An 18,903-nucleotide genomic window follows, 5' to 3' on the forward strand; every position below is an offset into this window, starting at 1 on the left:
TCACATAGAGTCCAACAGCAGAAACATTTTTGAAGGGCCTAGGCCCGAAACATCTGCTTTCCTGCTTCTTGGCCTGCTGTGTTCATCCAGCTCACACCTTGTTATCACAGAAACAGACCCTTCAGTCCATCTCATCCACACTAAACAACCATCTCAAGCTGTATCAGAGATAATAGGAACTGCAGATGCTGGAGAATCTGAGATAACAAAGTGTGGGGCTGGATGAACACAGCAGGCCAAGCAACATCTTAGGGGCACTGGCACCATCCCCACCCCTTTAACTTGTCTGTCTCCTGTCCACCTATCTTCTCCTCCATCCGTCTTCGGTCCACCTCCCCCTCTCTCCCTATTTATTTCAGAACCCTCTCCCCATCCCCCTTTTCTGATGAAGGGTCTAGGCCCTAAATGTCAGCTTTTGTGCTCCTAAGATGCTGCTTGGCCTGCTGTGTTCATCCAACCATCTCAAGCTGACCTGGTCCCATTTGCCAGTATTAGGTGCATATCCCTCTACACTCTTCCTATTCATATATCCAACCAGATGCTTGTTCCATACATGGACCACTCTCTACATGAAAACGTTGCCCCTCTGGTCCTTTCTAAATCTTCCCCCTCTCACCTTAAATCTATGCCCTCTAGTTTTGAACTCTCCTACCCTGGGGAGGAGACCTTGGCTATTCATCCTATCCATGCACTTCATAATTTTATAAACCTCCAAAAGTCATGTACTGGTTTGATAGGAAACAACTTTCGTGCTCACAAAGCAGGTAAATGGAGCTCACAGGTATGTTTACTGAGCAAATATCTATCATCTCCCGTTGACTAAGGCCCTTGCAGCAATCAGAAAACACTCCCACTCTGCTCGTTGTCCTTGTATTTCATTAACAAGCACACAGAGAACTTTGAGGTCACAGTACTGAGTATATGAGTATCAATAAATTCTAGGGCAAGCGCATCCACAGTATGATTTTGCAGATTCAGCTCAGAGTTTACGAACTGGAGACCACAGAGACTGATGCATCAGGGAGGGGAGCATTACCTGAATAGTTTAGTCATATCCCTTAGAATGGAGATAGCAAGAACTGCTGAGGCTGGAGTCAAAGACAACACAGTGTGGAGCTGGAGGAAAGCAGGTCAGGCAGCAGCAGAGAAGCAAGAAAGTCAATGTTTCAGATCGGGACACCCCTTCAGAAATGGGGAGGGAGCCAGGAAATAAATACAGGGAGGAGGGGTGGGGCTGGGGAAAGGTTTTCTGATTTGATCATTGGAAATGGAAAGGGAGGTGTGACTACGAGTCAAACCGGTAAGGGCACTCTAAAGAGCAGAAATGCAGCAACATTTGTTTTCAAATTGACAACAAAATTCATGTTCTTTCAGTATGTTTGGAGTGAGGATGAGCTAACTGACTGTAATGTTGTGGTACAGGACATTCAAGTGGGGAAGGAGCAAAAATGAACATTAGGGGACAGTAAAGTCTGAGTGATTGGCAGCATTCTTTTCAGCAAAGGACAAGAGCCCAGATGATTTTGCTCGTGTATTTGAAAGAGACAGATATATTTTTAGGCTTTAAAGACATCAAGGGAATGGAGAGAAAGTGGGAATTATGGCATTGAGGATCATATTCAATGGCATAGCAGGACCAAAGGCCTACCCCTGCTTCTGGTTTTTATCTTTGAGATAGTCATTGATTAAAATAAAAACAAGCGATCTGTTTGGCACATCTCCATCGCATACTCAGGTGGAACTGAGATATTAGCACAAAAGTTAGGGACAAAACCAATGTGTTGCAAGACCCCACTATATTAGTTTCAACCTACTAATCTACATGCAATTAGCTACATCGGGATTCCAATTAGTCTTGTGGTTAGCCAGTAGTTAATGTTTAATGCATGGGACACCACTAATGAGAAATGGGCATTTTTTTGATGGAGGTCTGCGGTGAGATAAAGATGTGTAGCTCTCAGATGAACGTGCTAAATTGGGGGAAGGCTAACTACAACAATATTAGGCAGGAATTGAAGAATGTAGATTAGAGGCAGATGTTTGAGGGCAAATCAACCTTTGGTTTGTGGGAGACTTTCAAGTGTGAGTTGCTGGGAACTCAGGACCGGCACGTTCCCATAAGGATGAAGGAGAAGTATGGAGAGGTTAGGGAACCTTGGATGATGAGAGATATTGTGAGCCTAATTGAAAAAAGGGAAGCATTTATCAAGGCTAGGAGGCTGGGAACGCACGAAGCAAGCATGGGATATAAGGAAAGTTGAAAGGAGTCAGGAGGGCTAGAAGGGGTCAGGAAAAGTCATTGGTCAACAGAATTAAGGAAAATCCCAAGGCTTTTTATGCAAATTTAAAGAGCAAGAGGGTAGCCAGGGAGAGGTTTGCCCTTTAAGGACAGGGAAGGGAATTTATGCGTGGAGCCAGAGGAAATGGGTTAGATATTAAATGAGTACTTTGTGTCAGTATTCACCACAGAGAAGGAATGGTGGATGATGGGTCTGGGAAAGGGTGTGTAGATAGTTTGCGTCATGTTGAAATCAAAAGGTAGGATGTATTGGCGGGACTTAATAAACATTAAAGTAGACAAGTCCCCAGGACCGGATGTGATATAGCCTAGAATGCTGAGAGTGTCAAGGAAGGAAATTGCTGGAACCTTGAGAGAAAACTTTGTATCCTCACTGGCTACAGGGGAGGTCCCAGAGGTTTGAAGAATAGCCAATGTTGTTCCTTTATTTAAAAAGGGTGGCAAGGCTAATCCAGCTAATTACAGGTGGGTGAGCCTTACATTAGTGGTAGGGAAGTTGTTGGAGAGGATTCTTCAACACAGGATTTACAGGGAAGATCATGTCTCACCAACTTGGTTGAGTTTTTTTGAGGAAGTGACTAAGATGATCGCTGAGGGTAGCGCAGTGGATGCTGACTACATGGTCTTTAGTAAGGCCTTTGACAAGGTCCCTCATGGCAGGCTGTTAGAAGGTAAAGTCACACGGGGTCAGAGGTGAGCCTGAAAGATGGATTCAAAACTGGCTGGGTGATAGAAGACAGAGGGTAGCAGTGGAAGGGGGTGCTTCTGAATGGAGGGCTGTGACTAGTGGCGTTCCTCAGGGATCAGTATTGGGACCTATGCTAAGTTTTGAGGAATTGTAACTGGTCTGATTACAAAGTTTGCAAATGACAAAGGCTGATGGAATTGCTGATAGCGATGAGGACCGTCAAAGGATACAGCTGGACATAGATCAGTTAGTGACATGGGCAGAGAGATGACAGATGGAGTTTATTCTAGAAAAATGTGAGGTAATACATTTTTGGAAAGTCTAATCCAGATGTACAGTAAATAGCAGAACACTTAAGTGTACTGATAGGCAGAGGGATCTGGGTGTACCGGTATATAGGTCACAGGAAGTGACAACACAGGTGGAGAAGTTAGTCGACAAGGCATGCTCGCCTTCATCAACCGGGGCCCCGAGTTTAAAAATTGGCAGGTAATGTTGCAGCTTTATAGAACTTAGTTAGGCCGCATTTGGAATATTGTGTTCAATTCTGGTTGCCACACTACCAGAAGTATGTGATGGCTTTGGAGAGGGTACAAAAAAATTTACCAGGATGTTGGCTATTATGGAGGGCATTAGCTATGAGGAAAGATTGGAGAAACTTGGGTTGTTTTCACTGGAACGACGGAAGTTGAGGGGTGATCTGACAGAGGTCTACAAGATTATGAAGGGCATGGATAGAGTGGACAGTCAGAAACTTTTTCCCAGGCTGAACAGTCAGTTACTAAGGGACATAGGTTTAAGGTGCGAAGGGCAAGGTTTAAAGGTGATGTACAAAGCAAGTTTTTGACAGAGGCTGGTGGGTTCCTGGAACTCTCTGCTGGGGGAGATAGTGGAAGCAGATACGATAGTAACTTTTAAAAGATGTCTCGACAAATACTTGAATAGGATGGGAATAGAGAGATACGGTCCCCGGAAGGGTAGGGGGTTTTAGTTGTGATGGGCAGCATGTTGGTGCGGGCTTGGAGGGCCACAGGGCCCGTTCCTATCCTGTAATTTTCTTTGTTCTTTGTTCTTCTTTAGGAGCAGGCAGCACCAATGTGCACCATCTGACCTCCAACAGTTAAGACACTTCTTACCCGGAGGGGGCAGCATCACATAGAAATGTCAAATAACCCTGGCACCTGATAATTAGGGAGTAGAGATTAGGGGTGACCTTTATCTTGTTTTGGCACAAACATAACTCTGAGGCTTCCTCAGTAAAGGGGCATATTGTTTACAAATGATTATATAGTGTCCTCCTTCCTTCACCAGAACACAGATAGCAGTGCCCATCATTCTTCATTGAGGTGATATCAGTAGGCTGGTCAGCTGGATGGAGATGCTGAGTAATGCTAACAGCGTGGGTTCGATTTCCACACCAGCTGCAGTTATCATGAAGGCTTCTTCTTTTCAATCTCACCCCTCACCTGAGGCATATTGATCCTCAAGTGATGGAGGCTCAGTGGTTAGCACTGCAGCCTCCCAGCACCAGGCACCTGGGTTGGATTCCAGCCTCGGGTGACTGTCTGGCTGGTGTTTGCATATTCTCCCCGTGCCTGTGTGGGTTTCCTCCGGTTTCCTCCCACAACCCAAGGATGTGCAAATTAGGGTGGATTGGCCATGCTAAATTGCCAATAGGGTCCAGGGATTTGTGGGCTAGGTGGGTTAGCCATAAGAATTGCTGTGCTATAGGGTAGGGGCGTAGATCTGGGTGGGATGTTCTTCAGAGGGTTAGTGTGGATTTGATGAGCTGAATGGCCTGCTTCCACACTGTACTGAGTCTGTGACTCTGATTAAAGCACCGACAATCATCTCTAACTCTCTCTAATGAGAGAGTAACCTTGTGGTCTGGTTAGACAATGCTGGCTTTACCTTACAATAATTGAGAGTGCATGCTTTCCTTCCACCCCTGACAAATGTTGCTCCTCTAAGAGGTGAGTTCAAAGCACAGACCAGTCTCTTGTTTTCTCTGTGGCTTCCCTCAGACTTTGATCAAGGTTACGAAGAAACCAGCGAGTTTCAGAGCCACAGATTCTGAGACCATTCCTGGTGCCTTGGAATGATCCACTTACCATGAACAGATGATAGACATAGAGCAAGGATCTGCACTTGTCACATAGATGGGATTTGGAGCCATAAGTACAAGGCCATCTCCAATAAATCCTATTGGAAATTCGACAGAAACGCAGCGAGTGTTGGGAAAGCAAAGTCCCTGTCATGAGAAATGGATAAAGAAAACAACATTGAGGCATCTAAAGGAAACTAGAATTGCAATCGTGGGAAAGAGGAACAAGGATATATTAATAGTGTTATGACCGGTAGCTGGGTGAGGTTCCCCAATTGGTTACCGTTCTGGATTGTAGAATCCAAATCGCCAAGCTCCTGGGTGAGGAGGAATGAAAGGATTCCTTTATTCACCTCTCCAGAGCGTAGTTGTTAAGTTGCTTTTTAACCTCGTTTTCTGTGTATCTCTGGAAGAGTAAAATCTGCAGGAGATCGGGAGGGAATGGGATGTGTATCTCTTTCTTTTAGTGTTTCTGTTGGCAGTTTGTCTAACTCTTCCCCCATGGGTACACAAAAGAAAAAGAGAACAAAGAAAATTACAGCACAGGAACAGGCCCTTTGGCCCTCCAAACCTGCGCCAATCGAGATCCTCTGTCTGAACCTGTCATTTATTTTCTTTAGGGTCTGTATCCCTTTTCTCCCTGCCCAGATACATCTTAAAAGACACTATCGTGTCTGTGTCTACCACCTCCGCTGGCAACACGTTCCAGGCACCCACCACCCTCTGCGTGAAGAACATTCCACGCATATCTCCCCTAAACTTTCCTCTTCTCACTTTGAACTCAAGACCCCTAGTAATTGAGTCCCCCCACATTCAGGACTCTCGCAGACTGCAGTGGCATTGAGGCTTGCAGATACTATTTCAGCTACAGCACTCCTCTCTTGATAAACAGGCTTTGGAATTCAAAGTTCAAGATGTCTATCAGCACGATAGCTCAATGGTTAGCACTGCCACATCATAGTGGCAGGGAGCTGGGTTTGATTCCACTTTTGGGCAACTGTCCATGAAGATTTTTGTACATGCTACCTGTGTTTGCATGGGTTTCCTCCCACAATCGAAAGATGTGCAGGTTAGATGGATTAGCCATGCGCATTTACAGGGATATGGTAGGGAGTGGGTCTGTGTAGGCTGTTCTTTGGAGGGTTGGTGTGGACTCGATGATCCAAAAGCCCTGCTTCTGCATTGCAGGGATTCTATGATAAACACTTCTGATCTGTATTCATCCCATAAGATTAGGAGATTAAACGAGTGGGTGGAAGCTAGTGGCAGGGGTTGGAAGGGGGTAGCAACGTGGACTCATTGGCCCAAATGTGCTGTTTCTGTGCTGTAATTGTTTCAAATTTGATTGTAACCAAGTTGAGATTCTGAACTAAGGATCAGAGGGACCACAGTGCACATGTCCATTGGTCCTTTAAGTGTTAGGTGGATAAAGTAGTTAAGAATACATAAGGTATATTATATGCCTTTATTGATCAAGGCATAGAATTTAAGAGCAGGGAGGTTATGCTGTATGAATCTGTATAAAACATTGGTTAGGCCAGAGTTGGAGCATTGTGTACAATTCTGGAATCTGCTTCATAGGATGTGATAGCACTGGAGGGGGAGCAGAGGAGATTTACCAGGATGGCACTGGGCTGGAGTGTTTCAGTGATGAAGAGAAATTGCACAGACAGGGGTTGTTTTCCTGGAGGCAGAGGAGATTGAGAGGAGACACGACTAAGATGTATAAAATTGAGGGGCATGTTGACAAAGAGAGACTGTTCTCTTTGCTGGGGGGAAAATCAATGACTGAGGATAGATTTAAAGTAAGGGACAGAAGATTAACCAGGATATGAGGAAACACTTTTACACCTTGAGAGTGCAGGGAATCTGGAGTCCACTGCCTGCAGAGGCAGAAACTCTCATTGTATTGAAAAATATTCAGATGCTCATTTGTGATGGCAAGACATACAAGGTTATAGTCAAGTGGCTGAGCATGGGTTTGGAATAATTAGGTAGTCGTTTATGACCAGCACAGACTTGATAGGCCTTTTGTATATTGTAGACCTCTACAACTCAACTTCCCATGACAAGACCAAGGGATATCTGTGTGCTTTAGACTAGATTAGATTCCCTACAGTGTGGAAACAAGCCCTTCGGCCCAACAAGTCCACACCACCCCTTGCAGCATCCCACCCAGACCCACCCCCCTCTAACCCACACACCCCTGAACACTATGGACAATTTAGCATGGCCAATACACCTAGCCTGCACATCTTTGGGCTGTGGGAGGAAACCTGAGCACCCGGAGGAAACCCACGCAGATGCGGGGAGAACATGCAAACTCCACACAGACAGTCATCCAAGGTTGGAATCGAACCCAGGTCCCTGGTGCTGTGAGGCTGCAGTGCTAACCACTGAGCCACCGTGCTTTTGTTTACTAGTCTTATAGCAAGGTAACTGTGCAGTTAGCTGTGTCCAGGATGTGGATGTTCCATATTATTGGACTCTTTTTAATTTGTACTTTTTCACCAGGCATACAATGTAAGTACCTTCCTCAACAGAACATCGAGGTAGATGCCCATTGTAAGCAAGGCTTTATTTTCTTTATTCATTCATGGGATGAGGGCATCGCTGGCTAGACAGCATTCATTGCCCAGAGGGCTGTTAAGAATCAACCACATTGCTGTGGGTCTGGAGTCTTGTGCAGGCCAGACCAGGTAAGGATGGCAGTTTCCTTCCCTAAAGGACATTAGTGAACCAGATGGGTTTTTCCAACAAATCGACAACAGATTTGTGATTATCATTAGATTCTTAGTTCCAGATACTTATTGAATTCAAATTCCACCATCTGCTCTGGCAGGATTCAAACTTGGATCCCAGAGTGTTATCTGGGTCTCTGGGTTAACAGCCCAGCGATAATACCATTAGGCCATCACCTCCCCTCAAGTTGCTATAGAGAATGGTGGATATATCATGTAAGAAGGAGCCAGGCCCTTCAGACCTACTGTGAATAAAAGGTTGAAATCATCAAATTAGAAATGGTATGTAACGCACTTTTACAAATTATATGAAGAAATAATAACATGGTAAAATTCAACACTTATTACGTGACCTGCTTCAAAAAGATACCACGTGCAAAGCACACTCCTCACACCATGCAGATAGATGTCTGTGAGAAACATGAAGTGACCAAAAGTTGAGTGTTTGATGAAGCTTCTGCAAAAAAAAGCACCTTTCACATTGAACAATATGAATAAAAATGCTGTACATATAACTGTCTCAAACAGTACAACACGTGCTACCAAGATATAATTTCAGTGCAAAATGTTCAGTAATCTTTTCCACTGATAAACAATAAATTAAAAGAAATAAGCAATGAGCACAAAGCTACTGCTTTAGCCTGGCAGACTGGAGCAGAGGTAAATTCTGAACAATGCAAAGTCTGGATATATTGGTTCCAGACTTTCTGCTAATATGGTCATTAAAACTTGCCTTTTAAGATAATGGACAAATACCCAAAAGGCAGAACATGTGATGTGATAAGATTTAAAAACTAGTGCAGGAACAAGGAAAACAGGTGATGTATGTAAACAGACCTTTGAAGGTGGCAGGAATAATCAACATGACTGGCAAACAAAACACACATATCAATGGCTCTATAAATAGATGCAGAGAGTACAATAGCAAAGATATTACTGCTTCAGCTGGCTACTGATAACAGCTGGAATTCTGAGACTACACATCAGCAAAGGTGTCAAGGCCTTGAAGGGAGTACAGAGAAGATTTATTACATTAAAAACAAGATGTGTGCTGCACAGGGAGACAATACTTTCCCAATACATTTCTGCTAGTCCAATCTTTCTTTCCAGCTCTGTCATCCTATTGGTTTCAGCACTTAAAGTGAATATCTGAGTTTTATTTAAATAGAACATAGAACAGTACAGCACAGAACAGGCCCTTCAGCCCACGATGTTGTGCCGACCATTGATCCTCATGTATGCACCCTCAAATTTCTGTGACCATATGCATGTCCAGCAGTCTCTTACATGACCCCAATGACCTTGCTTCCACAACTGCTGCTGGCAACACATTCCATGCTCTCAACTCTCTGTGTAAAGAACCTGCCTCTGACATCCCCTCTATACTTTCCACCAACCAGCTTAAAACTATGACCCCTCGTGCTAGCCATTTCTGCCCTGGGAAAGAGTCTCTGGCTATCAACTCTATCTATGCCTCTCATTATCCTGTATACCTCAATTAGGTCCCCTCTCCTCCTCCTTTTCTCCAATGAAAAGAGACTGAGCTCAGTCAACCTCTCTTCATAAGATAAGCCCTCCAGTCCAGGCAGCATCCTGGTAAACCTCCTCTGAACCCTCTCCAAAGCATCCACATCTTTCCTATAATAGGGCGACCAGAACTCCAAGTGCGGTCTAACCAAAGTTTTATAGAGCTGCAACAAGATCTCACGACTCAAACTCAATCCCCCTGTTAATGAAATCCAAAACACCATATGCTTTCTTAACAACCCTGTCCACTTGGGTGGCCATTTTAAGGGATCTCTATGTATCTACACACCAAGATCCCTCTGTTCCTCCACACTGCCAACAATCCTATCCTTAATCCTGTACTCAGCTTTCAAATTCAACCTTCCAAAATGCATCACCTCGCATTTATCCAGGTTGAACTCCATCTGCCACCTCTCAGCCCATCTCTGCATCTTGTCAATGTCCTGCTGCAGCCTACAACAGCCCTCTATACTGTCAACGACACCTCCGACCTTTGTGTCGTCTGCAAACTTGCTGACCCATCCTTCAATCCCCTCATCCAAGTCATTAATAAAAATTACAAACAGTAGAGGCCCAAGGACAGAGCCCTGTGGAACACCACTCACCACTGACTTCCAGGCAGAATATTTTCCTTCTACTACCACTCGCTGTCTTCTGTTGGCCAGCCAATTCTGTATCCAAGCAGCTAAGTTCCCCTGTATCCCATTCCTCCTGACCTTCTGAATGAGCCTACCATGAGGAACCTTATCAAATGCCTTACTGAAGCCCATATACACCACATCCACAGCTCGACCCTCATCAACTTTTCTAGTCACATCCTCAAAAAACTCGATGAGGTTTGCGAGGCATGACCTACCCCTCACAAAGCCGTGTTGACTGTATTTGATCAAGCCATGCTCTTCCAGATGGTCATAAATCCTATCCCTCAGAATCCTTTCTAACACCTTGCAGACGACAGACGTGAGACTTATTGGTCTGTAATTGCCAGGGATTTCCCTATTTCCTTTCTTGAAGAGAGGAATTACATTTGCCTCTCTCCAGTCCTCAGGTACGACTCCAGTGGAGAGCGAGGATGCAAAGATCTTTGCAAGTGGCGAAGCAATTGCATTTCTCGCTTCCCAAAGCAGCCGAGGACAAATCTGGTCCGGGCCTGGCGACTGAATGCATGTAAAGAAATCCCAAAGAAAACCACTCTGTCCTATATTTCTGTGTAAACTTCTATTCTTTTTAAATGATGAACCTTGTTGAACTCATAAAATGGCTGAGGTTGACCTCATGATCTTACAATCTGTAGACATTGCAGTTAAAGCTGACACAGTTTGAAGATGAGCCTTCTATTTCCAGCCAGCTCTGGACAAAGGAAAATCTCAAAACCCTTCCCCTTAACATGGTGCTAATGTTTTAATAATTACCTGTGCACCTCCCTGTGGAAACCAAGAGAGAAATTTGCACCATCACCAGGTTTGCAAGCCTTCAATTATCCCATCAAGAAGGTCCTGAAATGTCTGTCTTTGTCACATGCCTGAAATCAGAGATAATGGGAACTCAGATGCTGGAGAATCCGAGATAACAAAGTGTGGAGCTGGATGAACACAGTTTGTTGACTTGTCATTGAGGTTTACAGCATGGAAACAGTCCCTTCAGCCCAACTTATCCCTGCAGGAACAGCAACTCATATTCTGCTTGGGAACGCTGCAGCCCAATGGTATCAATGTGGATTTCACAAGCTTCAAAACCTCCCATCCCTCTACTGCATCCCAAAACCAGCCCAGCTCATCCCTGCCTCCCTCACCTATCTCCTTCTCCGACCTCAATTCACTCCCCCATTTCCTACCTCCTAACCTCATCCCACCCCTTGACTTGTCTGTCCTCCCCAGACTGACCTATCCCCTCCCTACCTCCCCACCTACACTCACCTTTACTGACTCCATCCCCACCCCTTTAACTTGTCTGTTTCCTCTCCACCTATCTTCTCCTCTATCCATCTTCAATCCACCTCCCCTTCTCTCCCTATTTATTTCAGAACCCTTTCCCACTTCCCTTTTGTTTTAAAGAAGGGTCTTGGTCCAAAATATCAGTTTTTGTGCTCCTGAGATGCTGCTTGGCCTGCTGTGTTCATCCAGCTCCACACTTTGTAATCCCTGCCTCACAGTTTTCACAATTAGTCTAGTCCCATTTGCCTTCATTTGGCTCATATCCCTCCATACCTATCCCATTCATGTACCTGCCTAAATGTTTCTTAAATTACAAAACTATACTCACTTCCACAACTACCTCAGGCAGCTTATTTCAGACACTCACCACTCTCAGTGTGAAAAAAATTTCCCCTCTCACTTTAAACACATTCCTTCTAGTTTTAGGCTTTCCCCCATCAAGTGAAAAGCTGTTTGCTACCTACCTTATCCCTATCTCTCATGATTTTATAGCTGTCTATAAGGTCACTTCTCATAGGCTACAGGGAAAAAAGTTCCAGCCAATCCAGGCCCTTCTTATAACTCAAATTGCTTTAGTACACGACTCTGCAATTCCAAGCCCGTTACGATTCGAGCTTCGAAAGGAGATCAGGATTCCAGGCTGAGGTAACAGCCTATCTTGGATGCTCCATGTCCATCTTCAAGTTCCTGGCTGGAATAAAAGCCTTCACTTTGCCCACGGGAAAACTGCTGGGCCTAGTTCACCAAACAAACTATTATTTGACACTGACCTCGAAGAGGTTGTTAACTCATGTAATCTAGTTTCTAAATATCAATGGATTGACCAAAATTTGTAATTAATTAACCTTCTGCCCTCCACCCATAATTTCTTAAATGCCTGATTTGATTTGATTTTGATTTTATTGCCACAAGTACTCAAGGACAAAAGCTCAGGAAAAAGTATGTAATGTTGCCACACGAGCTGCTGTATTAGGTACTCGTACCTAGGTACACAATATTAAGAATAAAATAGAAGGAAAGAAAGAACAGAGTTAAAAGTTAAACAATGTAGTTTAGTGTAAAACATATGAAATAAGGTTAAAAGTTACACATCGCATACCTTCTTAGTTTTAAGTAAAAAATGAAGAAATAAAGCTGACAGAATTATAGTTTTTCTTGTGTGTGTGAGTAATGAAGCAATTCCCCTGTGTTTTATATGTTTTGTGCATAATCCCTAAAACTTGAGATCTGAAAACCAGGGATTGAGGAATATGTTTGAGCCTGCCTCAGGGAATAAACAGAGACGTGTAAATCAAACAATACCTCACTGTCTCAGGCTTGAGAGGGAAAAAGCAAACATAATTTAAAATCAGACTCATTCCCCCTTTGTCTCTTTTCAAGCAATGGGTTCCTGGCTCTACTACCCACCAGGTGGTAGAAATTTCTTCACCTGGCTTTAATCCTTCTACAATGTAGTCCATCGACACCAGTCAATTTATTGTTTGGTTATGCATAACTTGAGTATAGTGAAAAAGAGACATGTTAGAACATAGAACATGGAACACTACAGTGCAGTACAGGCCCTTTGGCCCTTGATGGTGCGCCGACCTGTGAAACCAATCTGAAGCCCATCTAACCTACACTATTCCGTTATCATCCATATGTTTATCCAAGGAGCATTTAAATGCCCTTAAAGTTGGCAAAGTCTACTACTGTTGCAGGGAGGGCATTCCACGCCCTTATTACTCTCTGAGTAAAGAAGCTACCTCTGACATCTGTCCTATATCTATCACCCCTCAATTTAAAGCTATGTCCCCTTGTGCTAGCCATCACCATCCGAGGAAAAAGGCTCTCACTGTCCACCCTATCTAATCCTCTGATCATCTTGTATGTCTCTAATAAGTCACCTCTTAACCTTCTTCTCTCAAACGAAAACAGCCTCAAGTCCCCCAGCCTTTCCTCATAAGACCTTCCCTTCATACGAGGCAACATCCTGGTAAATCTCTGCTGCACCCTTTCCAACACTTCCACATCCTTCTTATAATGCGGCGACCAGAACTGTATGCAATACCCCAAGCGCGGCCGCACCAGAGTTTTGTACAGCTGCAGCATAACCTCTTGGTTCCGAAACTCAATCCCGCTACCAATAAAACCTAACATACCATACGCCTTCTTAACAACCCTGTCAAGCTGGGTGGCAACTTTCAGGGATCTATGTACATGGACACCGAGATCTCTGCACATCCACACTACCAAGAATCTTACCATTATCCCACTACTCTGTATTGCTGTTACGCCTCCCGAAGTGAATCACTTCACACTTTTCCACATTTAACTCCATTTGCCACCTCTCAGCCCAGCTCTGCAGCTTATCAATGTCCCTCTGTAACCTGCAACATCCTTCTGCACTATCCACAACTCCACTGACTTTAGTGTCATCCTCAAATTTACTAACCCATCCTTCTACACCCTCATCCAGGTCATTTATAAAAATGAAAAACAGCAGTGGCCCCAAAACAGATCCTTGCAGTACACCACTGGTAACTGAACTCCAGGATGAACATTTCCCATCAACCACCACCCTCTGTCTTCTTATAGCTACCCAATTTCTGATCCATTGTATCATGTTGTCAAAGGCTTTCCCCTTGCTGCCCCATCTTGATAGAGACAAGAATAGCATGTTTGAAAGTAATTCATACTGCAAGAAGATAGGTTACTGATTGTTTAATAAGTTGGCAGTCATTAGTTTGGCCATGGAGAATGCACGAGGGAACTATTGCCCTCCATGCTGACTGTATTTGACATACAGTTGTGCCGGTATTAATTTCCAAGCACTTTGACAATGTTGTGTTTGCAGATGATTACATCACTGGATAAATCAGGCCCCAGACAGAATCACTGCTTGATAGGCCATGTTTCGATTTTTTGGGGTTTTAACAAAGTGTTCTCTTGCTGAAACAGAATGCTGAAAATTTTGCTTAAATGATAAAATGGAAGTTTATTAACAAAAGAAATGAAGATAGAGTAGAATAAATCAAGCCAACTACTAATAACTCAAATCAAATATTTTCAAGTACACAATAAGTGTATAATTCGTTAATCCCAAACTGTTCCTTCATAAATTAATGAGAAAAGCAAACTGTTTTATAATATCCGAAACACCACTTGTACAATACTCACACCAGGGCCCCTGTTTCTAACATCTTGATAGGTTTAGGTCCGTTCTGACTTCACCTTTACAGTGGACCTACAGATAGGCTTTTCCTGGAACTATGTTAAACACATGAGCTTCAATGTATTCAGATTTAAGTAAATTCTTTAGGGTTTTAACACAATATTTCTCGTCTAGCACTAACATTAACACTAGCTCTTCACACTTATATTACCTAGTTGTCTATATATCCTTCTCAGGAGCACTTAGTTATAGAGTCGTACAGCACAGAAACAGACCCTATGGTCCAATCAGTCCAAGGTCACCTCTCAACCTCCTATGGTCCGGTGAAAAATGTCCCAGCCTATCCAGCCTTTCTTTATAACTCAAAATCTCCACTCCTGGCAAAACTCCTGTAAATCTCTTCAGAACCCTCTCCAGCTTAATAATATCATCTCTATAACAGTGTGACCAGAACTGAACAGAGCAGTCCAGAAGAGGCCTCACCAATGTCTTGTACAACCTCATGAGCGTTGAAGGTGGTTAGAGGGAATGAGTGTTGAAGGTGGTTAGCGGGAATGAGTGTTGAAGGTCGTTGGAGGGAATGAGTGTTGAAGGTCGTTGGAGGGAATGAGTGTTGAAGGTGGTGGAGGGAATGAGTATTGAAGGTGGTGGGGGGAATGAGTGTTGAAGGTGGTTAGAGGGAATGAGTATTGAAGGTGGTGGAGGGAATGAGTGTTGAAGGTGGTGGAGGGAATGAGTATTGAAGGTGGTGGAGGGAATGAGTGTTGAAGGTGGTGGAGGGAATGAGTAGTGAAGGTGGTGGAGGGAATGAGTGTTGAAGGTCGTTGGAGGGAATGAGTATTGAAGGTGGTTGAATGAGTGTGGAGCTTGGGGGATGTAGTGACTTGCTGAGGGTAGTGGAGGGAGTGGGTGTTGTGGGCAGGGAGGGAGTGACTGTTGAGGGTGGATGAAGGGAGTGAGTATTGAGAGTGGAGGGAGTTAGTGAGGTTCAAGGATGGTGGATGTGGTGCCAATGAGTCAGGCTGCTGTGTCATACATTTTGAGGACTGCAGGATAGTAGGAGCAGAGGTAGGCCATTTGGCCCATTAAGACTGCTTTGCCATTCTGGACCATGGTTGATCATCTATCAATGGCATTTCTCTGCACTATCTCCCTATCCCTTGAAATAATTAGTTTCCAGGAATCTATTAATTACCACCTTAAACGTGCTGAAGCCCCAGGGTTCTGACTGAGTGACAGTGAAGGAGCTACAATATCGTTCCAAGTCAAGATGGTGAATGGGTTGGATGGGATCTTGCAGAGCTGTTGTCATCATGTGCATATGTCCTTATCCTTATACATGGTAGAGGGCACGGGTTTGGAAACTCAGTCTAAGCTTCCTCAGCCTTCTGCGGTGGAAAATTCCAAAGATTCGTCACCTTCTGAGTGAAGAAATTCCTCTTTATCTCATTCCTAAATAGAGTCATAGAGTTACACAGCACAGAAACAGATCCTTCAGTCAAACTTGTCCAAATAGCCAAAGCTAATTTAGCCCCATTTGCCAGCTTTTGGTCCTTATCACTCTCTGTACTCATGCAGGTGCCTTTTAAACATTGTAATTGTACCAGCCTCCACCACTTCCTCTGGCAGCTCATTCCATACACACACCACCCTCTGCATGCAAAAGTTGCCCCTTTGGTGCCTTTTAACTCTTACACCCCTCACCTTAAACTTATGTCCTCTAGTTTCGGAGTCTCCTACCTTGGGAAAAAGACCTTGACCATTCATCCTATCTATGCCCGTCATGATATTATAAATCTGGATGAGGTCATCTCTCAGCCTCCGATGCTCCAGGGAAAAAAAGCCCCAGTCTATTCAGCCCCTGCCTTTGGCTCAAAGCTTCCAACCTTTGTATATTATCCTGAGTCTGTGCTCCCCGATGGTAAACTGCCAGTCCCCCGGAAACTTTCTTTCTGCATCAACTCTTGAAGAAATGTGCAATGTTTAATTAGCTAACCTCTCATTCTTCGAAAGTATAGAGAATACAGGCTCAATCACTTTAATCATTCCTAATAGGACAGTTACACCATCCCAGGAAATAGTCTGATGAACCTACACCATACTTTATCAATTGCAACTATTTCCTACCCTAGACAAGAGAAAGGAAAAACTGCATGGAATATTCTCAGTAAGGTCTCCACCAGATCCCATATAACTGAAGCATCACATCTTTATTCCAGTATTCAAATCCTCTTCTATAAAGATAAACAAATCATTTGCCTTCCAATGCCTGCATGTTACCTTACAGTGACTGAGAAGGAATGATACCCGGGTCCTTTTAAGCATCAACACTCCCCAAACGCACACCATTTAAAACATATTCTGCACCTCCTGAGATGCTGCTTGGCCTGCTGTGTTCATCCAGCTCCGCACTTTGTTATCTTGGATTCTCCAGCATCTGCAGTTCCCATTATCTCTGATATTCTGCACCTCTGTTGCTTCTCTAGTCTATCCATACCTCTGATCATTTTGTACACCTCTACTGAGTCACCTCTCATCCTTCGTCATTCTAAAGAGAAAAGCCCGAGATCTCTCAACCTTTCCTCGTAAGAGCTTCACTCCATTCCAGGCAACATCCTGATAAATCTCCTCTGCACTTTTTCCAACACTTCCACATCTTCCCTCTAACGAGGTGACCAGAACTGGGCATAATACTCCAGATGTAGCTGAACCAGGCTTTCGTATAGCTGGAGCATAACTTCATTGAACTCAATCCATCTATTAATGAAAGCTAATACACCATATGCCTTCTTAACAACTCTATCTACCTGGGTAATAAAATGTGAGGCTGGGTGAACACAGCAGGCCAAGCAGCATCTCAGGAGCACAAAAGCTGACGTTTTGGGACTAGACCCTTCATCAGAGAGGGGGATGGGGAGAGGGAACTGGAATAAATAGGGAGAGAGGGGGAGGCGGACCAAAGATGGAGAGTAAAGAAGATAGGTGGAGAGAGTATAGGTGGGGAGGTAGGGAGGGGATAGGTCAGTCCAGGGAAGACGGACAGGTCAAGGAGGTGGGATGAGGTTAGTAGGTAGATGGGGGTGCGGCTTGGGGTGGGAGGAAGGGATGGGTGAGAGGAAGAACCGATTAGGGAGGCAGAGACAGGTTGGACTGGTTTTGGGATGCAGCGGGTGGGGGGGGAAGAGCTGGGCTGGTTGTGTGGTGCAGTGGGGGGAGGGGACGAACTGGGCTGGTTTAGGGATGCAGTAGGGGAAGGGGAGATTTTGAAACTGGTGAAGTCCACATTGATACCATATGGCTGCAGGGTTCCCAGGCGGAATACGAGTTGCTGTTCCTGCAACCTTCGGGTGGCATCATTGTGGCAGTGCAGGAGGCCCATGATGGACATGTCATCTAGAGAATGGGAGGGGGAGTGGAAATGGTTTGCGACTGGGAGGTGCAGTTGTTTGTTGCGAACTGAGCGGAGGTGTTCTGCAAAGCGGTCCCCAAGCCTCCGCTTGGTTTCCCCAATGTAGAGGAAGCCGCACCGGGTACAGTGGATGCAGTATACCACATTGGCAGATGTGCAGATGAACCTCTGAGAGAGTGGTCTCTCCGGAAAGCAGACAGGGGTGGGGATGGAAAAATGTCTTGGGTGGTGGGGTCGGATTGTAGATGGCGGAAGTGTCGGAGGATGATGCGTTGTATCCGGAGGTTGGTAGGGTGGTGTGTGAAAACGAGGGGGATCCTCTTAGAGCGGTTGTGGCGGGGGCGGGGTGTGAGGGATGTGTTGCGGGAAATGCGGGAGACGCGGTCAAGGGCGTTCTCGATCACTGTGGGGGGAAAGTTGCGGTCCTTAAAGAACTTGGACATCTGGGATGTGCGGGAGTGGAATGTCTTATTGTGGGAGCAGATGCGGCGGAGGCGGAGGAATTGGGAATAGGGGATGGAATTTTTGCAGGAGGGTGGGTGGGAGGAGGTGTATTCTCTCAACAACTTCTCTTTTGACTCCTCCCACTTCCTACAGACTAAGGGGGTGGCCATGGGCACCCGCATGGGCCCCAGCTATGCCTGCCTCTTTGTAGGTTACGTGGAACAGTCCCTCTTCCGCACCTACACAGGCCCCAAACCCCACCTCTTCCTCCGGTACATTGATGACTGTATCGGCGCCTCCTCTTGCTCCCCAGAGGAGCTCGAACAGTTCATCCACTTCACCAACACCTTCCACCCCAACCTTCAGTTCACCTGGGCCATCTCCAGCACATCCCTCACCTTCCTGGACCTCTCAGTCTCCATCTCAGGCAACCAGCTTGTAACTGATGTCCATTTCAAGCCCACCGACTCCCACAGCTACCTAGAATACACCTCCTCCCACCCACCCTCCTGCAAAAATTCCATCCCCTAATCCCAATTCCTCCGCCTCCGCCGCATCTGCTCCCACAATAAGACATTCCACTCCCGCACATCCCAGATGTCC

At 45.0% G+C, this 18,903-nt stretch overlaps 1 protein-coding gene across 3 annotated transcripts in view; it reads right to left on the bottom strand.

Annotated features, from left to right (window-relative positions):
• The window catches only part of LOC125466270 (transmembrane ascorbate-dependent reductase CYB561), a 235,131-nt gene that overhangs the window by 35,729 nt on the left and 180,499 nt on the right, over positions 1–18,903 (bottom strand). The window contains exon 3 of one of the 3 annotated variants that reach the window (XM_048560567.2): positions 5,099–5,238. The exons of 1 other annotated variant lie outside the window; for it this stretch is intronic. The gene's annotated coding sequence lies outside the window, so the exon portion shown is untranslated. Of the gene's footprint in view, positions 1–1,036; positions 1,170–5,098; positions 5,239–18,903 lie in introns of those variants that run through there. One more of the 3 variants, XM_059638651.1, reaches the window with a different exon arrangement.

This window comes from Stegostoma tigrinum, chromosome 31 (assembly GCF_030684315.1).
Source record: "Stegostoma tigrinum isolate sSteTig4 chromosome 31, sSteTig4.hap1, whole genome shotgun sequence".
In the NCBI taxonomy this organism is placed as follows: Eukaryota; Metazoa; Chordata; class Chondrichthyes; order Orectolobiformes; family Stegostomatidae; genus Stegostoma; species Stegostoma tigrinum.